The sequence below is a fragment of the Triticum aestivum genome, chromosome 4D (assembly GCF_018294505.1).
Source record: "Triticum aestivum cultivar Chinese Spring chromosome 4D, IWGSC CS RefSeq v2.1, whole genome shotgun sequence".
NCBI classification, from domain to species: Eukaryota; Viridiplantae; Streptophyta; class Magnoliopsida; order Poales; family Poaceae; genus Triticum; species Triticum aestivum.
The window spans coordinates 153,114,046-153,120,760 of record NC_057805.1 but is presented as its reverse complement, the minus strand read 5'-3'; positions in this window follow the sequence as shown (position 1 = coordinate 153,120,760).

Here is a 6,715-nt window from a genome sequence, read left to right as displayed (position 1 = left end):
AACGTGCAGGTGTGCATAGGGCGATGGGCCCAGACCCCTGCGCGCATAGGGTTAGACCGGCGTGCTGACCGCTCTGTTGTGCTTAGGTGGGGCTGCGACGCGTTGATCTTACGAGGCCGGGCATGACCCAGAAAGTGTGTCCGGCCAAATGGGATCGAGCGTGTTGGGTTATGTGGTGCACCCCTGCAGGGAAGTTTATCTATTCGAATAGCCGTGTCCCTCGGTAAAAGGACGACCCGGAGTTGTACCTTGACCTTATGACAACTAGAACCGGATACTGAATAAAATACACCCTTCCAAGTGCCAGATACAACCCGGTGATCGCTCTCTAACAGGGCGACGAGGAGGGGATCGCCGGGTAGGATTATGCTATGCGATGCTACTTGGAGGACTTCAATCTACTCTCTTCTACATGCTGCAAGATGGAGATGGCCAGAAGCGTAGTCTTCGACAGGACTAGCTATCCCCCTTTTATTCTGGCATTCTGCAGTTCAGTCCACTGATATGCCCCTTTACACATATACCCATGCATATGTAGTATAGCTCCTTGCTTGCGAGTACTTTGGATGAGTACTCACGGTTGCTTCTCTCCCTCTTTTCCCCCTTTCCTTTCTATCTGGTTGTCGCAACCAGATGTTGGAGCCCAGGAGCCAGACGCCACCGTCGACGACGACACCTACGACACTGGAGGTGCCTACTACTACGTGCAGGCCGCTGACGACGACCAGGAGTAGTTAGGAGGATCCCAGGCAGGAGGCCTGCGCCTCGTTCGATCTGTATCCCAGTTTGTGCTAGCCTTCTTAAGGCAAACTTGTTTAACTTATGTCTGTACTCAGATATTGTTGCTTCCGCTGACTCGTCTGTGATCGAGCACTTGTATTCGAGCCCTCGAGGCCCCTGGCTTGTATTATGATGCTTGTATGACTTATTTATGTTTTAGAGTTGTGTTGTGATATCTTCCCGTGAGTCCCTGATCTTGGTCGTACACATTTGCGTGCATGATTAGTGCACGGTCAAATCGGGGGCGTCACAGACGTCCAGCTCCTCTGCCGTGGGTACCAGTTTGGCTGCCATGGCGGCGAATTCTGGTGCCACGGCAGCCACTTCTTCGGGTGCAGCTCCAGCCTCGCCAGTTCGGCTGCCATGACAGTCCCTTCGGCTGCCACGGCTGCCAGTCCCGATGTCGCGCTTGCTGTCTTCCACGACTCTCCGGCAGCCGTGCCCAACTCGTCGTTGTCCTCCGCGGCTTCCTCCGGCCTTGCCGTCGAGTTCGCCGCTTCTTCACCACCAGCCGCACCGGTCGCACCACCAAGTATTGCCCCGTGGCTCCGTCCCTCCGACGTCTCCATTCACACGATGACCACTCGTGCCCATCATGGTCTACTACAGCTCAGCCGTCGCCTTGAGGATGCTCATGCCGCCACTGTGGTGCCATCGCCGCTTCCCACATCGGCTCGTGCGGCTCTCCGTGATCCTGCGTGGCGTTCTGCCATGCAAGACGAGTATGATGCTTTGCAGGCCAATCGCACCTGGACTCTTGTGCCTCGACCTCGCGGTGCTAACATCGTCACTGGCAAATGGGTATTTCGGCATAAGCTCAAACCTGATGGCTCCCTGGATCGCTATAAAGCACGTTGGGTTGTTCGAGGATTCACACAGCGTGCTGGCATAGACTTCGGTGAGACTTTTAGTCCCGTTGTTAAACCTGCCACGATTCGCACGGTCTTGCATCTTGCCGCCTCTCGCCACTGGCCGGTACATCAGTTGGACGTATCCAATGCTTTTCTTCATGGAGTTTTACATGAGTGTGTCTACTGTGCTCAACCTACGGGGTTCATTGATGCCGCCAACCCTGAGCATGTTTGTCTACTGTCAAAATCACTTTATGGGCTCAAACAAGCTCCTCGCGCTTGGTACATGCGCATCGGTGATTTTCTTCGGCGCCTTGGGTTCACTTCGGCTCTTTCGGACACCTCACTATTTGTGCTTCGTCGTGGTTCGGACATGGCATATTTGCTACTTTATGTTGATGACATTGTCCTCACCGCTTCCTAGGCAGATTTTCTTCGGATGATCATTACTTCTCTCAGCACGGAATTCAAGATGAAGGATCTTGGCCCTCTTCATTTTTTCCTTGGTGTTGCCGTTCGTCGCACGGCCTCTGGTTTCTTTCTCTCTCAAGAAAGATATGCTGAGGAGATTCTTGATCGCGCTGCTATGTCCAATTGCAAGCCTGCCTCTACACCTGTTGATACTAAGCCCAAGGTATCGGCTGCCTCCGGTGAACTTGTGACGGACGCCACTTTCTACCGAAGCATTGCCGGTGCTCTTCAATACCTCACCTTGACACGACCAGACATTGCCTATGCCGTTCAACAGATTTGTTTGCATATGCATGCTCCGCGTGATGCTCATTGGGGATTGATCAAGCGTTTGCTTCGTTATCTTCGCGGCACTACTTCACACGAGCTTCGGATCACATGCAGCCCCTCCATCGCCCTTGCTGCGTACTCTGACGCTGACTGGGCCGGCTGCCCTTACACTCGTCGCTCTACATCGGGGTATTGCATCTACCTCGGGGACTCTTTGGTGTCTTGGTCTTCCAAACGCCAACCTACCGTCTCCCATTCGAGTGCTGAGGCCGAATACCGTGCAGTGGCCAATGCCGTGGCTGAATGTTGTTGGCTTCGACAACTGCTTGGCGAGCTTCATTGTGTTGTTGACAAGGCCTCCGTGGTGTTTTGTGACAACATCTCTGCGGTTTATCTCTCAGCCAACCCCGTTCATCATCGCCGCACGAAGCACATTGAATTGGATATTCATTTTGTACGTGAGAAGGTGGCCTTGGGACACTTTCGTGTTGTCCACGTTCCGACGACTCATCAACTTGCGGACATCATGACCAAAGGGCTTCCAACAAATTCATTCGAAGCATTTCGATCGAGTCTTGGAATCACCTCGAATGACGCTTCGACTGCGGGGGGTGGGGGGGGGGGGGGGTGCAAGAATACGTAGCATGTATTAGGGATATATTCTTCATGTAATCTTTTCCCTTCCTATCCGAACCTCCCCATCTATCCTTTCCTTTTCCACTTGGATTAGATCTTGGAGGACAAGCATAGGCTGGTTTTGTAGCTCTACATATACGTGCCTTTTGGGCTCTAATACATGTGATCAATATTCTCCTGAACCTACTAGTCTACAAGCAGAATGATGCTTGTATAGTTATGTACACAAGAAGGCAGCAATTACGCATGTCTTGGCATGATTGTTGTGAATAATCATCAAGGTGTACTTACTTTCTGCAGCAGTACCAAACACGTATCTGCATGCACCATCTTCTTCTTCTTCTTCCATGGACCAAGTCTGTGGAACCATCCATGCATGCTTGTTAATCTCTGGCATGTAATTAGATGATGATTAATGAAATGATGTTCCTCTTGCTAATAACATACGCACGCGCTGGGGTTCAGCTGCAGAGAGTGGCAGTCAGCTAGGTGGGTGCAGTGGCAGTGCCATCTTTAGCCCTGCATGTCTTGGCGTTGCCGCTACGCATGGCTGGAAAGGAACACTGGACTGGAGTGGACTGAACTGAGAGGAACACCGCGGTGGTGCTTGTTCGGTTTCGCTTGGGTTGTTGCTCCTAGTGATGTATGTGGAGTGGAGGCAGAGTCAGCGAGGAGCAGCCGAGCAGGGCCACGGTCATTGGCTTGTCTCTGTACGTGTGTGATGTGTGTGGGGAAGGAGTAAGGAAGAGACAAGGGAGAACAGAATTTGCAGGTGGATGCAAACACAACCCAGACAATGGGATTGTCCTGCTCGCTGAAATCCACCCACACACTCCACTCGCAGAAAACAAATTCCACTCACGCAGTGGCGGAGCTTGAATGCCCATTGCTGGGTGGGCTAAATGAAAAGAAATGTCTGTTACGTGGGCCACTCACGTAAATAGCAGCACTAGTGTTAGGGGCCCTATTTCTAGCTTCACGCGACACAGAGGGAACTGTCGCTCAAGTGTGGCGCGAGTTGGGCAGGCCCAGCGGCGCGAGAACTACAACGTCATTTTTTTCTTCTTCACATTTTCTGTTTTTATATTTTCCTTTTTTTACTTTTATTTATATCTCCCAATATTCAAAATAAATATATAAAAAATCACTCTCCATAAAACATTGTGAAAATGTTGACCAAGTATTTAGAAATATTAAACGTGTATAGAGAAAATGTATACAAAGAATTTGATCACGTATAAAAATGTTAATTAAGGGTTTGAAAAAATGTTGGACAAGTATTTAAAAAATGTTAATCAAGCATTTAGAAACTTTTGAACGTGTGTACAAAAAAATTGACCATGTATTAAAAAATGATGAAAAAATTGATAATGTATGTAAAAATTTTAAACGGGAATTTGAAAAAATGCAGAACAAGTATTCAAACGAGTTAATCAAGCATTTGAAAAATGCTAAATGTGCATAGTTTTTTTTACCTTGCATTAAAAAATGATGGAAAATTTTGATAATTTATATACAAGTGTTAATCAATCATTAGAAAAAGTTTATAATTGTGTATAGAAAAAATGTTGACCATGTATTAAAAATGTTAATCTTGTATTTGAAAATGTTAAAATATGTATATAAAAAAGTGTTTACATGTATTTGAAAAATGCTAAATTTGTATTGGAAAAATGTTAAACATGTATTAGAAAAATGTTCTTGACATATACAAGAAATATAGAATGAAAACCAAAAGAAACAAGGACAAGACAAATAATGAAAACCAAAAAAGAAACAAAATAAACCAAGGGAAAATAGAATGAAAAATAAAACTAAAGAAAAAATGCAAAATGAATGAATAAAAATAGTGAAAATCGATAAAGAAACAAATAAAAGTTGAAAACCAAGAAAGAAACAAAATAAACCAAAGGATGAAAAAAGGAAAATGTGTAAGAAAAGAAAACCCGATAAAACAATGGAAGCACTAAAGTAAAACCGAAAGGGAAAACCAAAAATGGAGAAGAAATAAGGAAATAAAAAACAAAAGAAAAGAAAAAAAAGGAGAAAAACCAATAAAAATGAAGAAACAATTAAAGAAAACCGGTCCTTTTCCTTCTAGTAGGTCGCGCCCTCCTTAGTTAACTCAAACTTGATGTTGACTCAGTGGCTAAGTCCTCCTTTGGTTCACATGATTTCTATAGGAATTTTGGAGGATAAGATTTTTGTAGGAAAATATCCTTTGGAGGCCTTTGGTTTAAAGGAATGAAATCCTATTCCAATACAGTATTTCTTCCTTCCCTTCACGTTTCACAGGAAAAGAAAAAAGAGGTCAGATCTCTTGCAAAACTTTCCTGGCGAGAACGACGCGCGCATCGCCAGCTGTTTCCTCACTCGCTGCTACTTGTGATAGGGGTTGCAATTTCCCCGAAGAGAAAGGGTGATGTAGTATTGTAGCAGATAGTATTTCCCTCAGTTAAGAACTAATGTTTATCGAACTAGTAGGAGACTCACCTAAATGAACATCAACAATACCTGCACACACATGATACGTCTCCAACGTATCTATATTTTTTGATTGTTTCATGCTATTATATTATCAATGTTGGATGCTTTATATGCATTTTTGGGAACTCCTATTAACTCAGTGCCTAGTGCCAGTTGTTGTTTTCTACTTGTTTTTGGTTTTTCAGAAAATTAGTACCAAACGGAGTCCAGATGCTACGAAACTTTTTAACGATTTTTTTATGGACATAAGAGACCCTAGATGCTTTTGGAGGAGACCATATGCGAAGCGAGGAGACGGCAAGGCAATAGGGCGTGCCCTCGGGGTGGGGGTAGGGCGTCATGTTACCTTGTGGGCCCCACGTGGCTCTGTCTGATCTAATTCCACTTCTATAAATTATCAAATATTGGGAAAGCCCCAGAGAGCCACCTGAAACACTTTTTTCGCCGCCGCAAGCTTCTGTTCTTTCGTGATCCCATCTGGAGGCCTTTTCCGGTATTCTGCCGGAGGGGAAATCGACCACGGAGGGCTTCTACATCATCCTTGCTGCCTTCCGATGATGCATGAGTAGTTCACCACAGACCTACAGGTCCATAGCTAGTAGCTAGATGGCTTCTTCTCTCTCTTTGATCATTAATACAATGTTCTCCCCGATCTTCTTGGAGTTCTATTCGATGTAATCTTATTTGCGGTGTGTTTGTTGGGATCCGATGAATTGTGGGTTTATGATCAGATTATTCATTGAAAGTAATTGAGACTTTTTCGAACTTGATTATGCATGATTCTTATAGCTTTGTATTTGTCTCCGATCTAACCATTTGGTTTGGCCAACTAGATTGATTTATTTTCGGCGGGAGAGGTGGTTTGGGATGGCTTCAATTTTGCGGTGTCCTCACCCAGTGATAGTACATGTAGCGAGGCACGTATTGTGTTGTTGCCATTAAGGGTAAAACTACGGGGTTTAATCATATTGATTGTGTTTACTTTGTCTACACCTTGCCATCTTGCTTAAAGCGTTACTCTGTTTGTCATGAACTTAATACCATAGATGCATGCTGGATAACGGTCGATTGGTGGAGTAATAGTAGTAGATGCTGGGTAGGAGTCGGTCTACTTGTCACGGACGTGATGCCTATATACATGATCATTGTCACAAATATGCGCTTTTCTATCAATTGCCGAACAGTAATTGTTCTCCCACGTATGCTATGTCTTCGAGAGA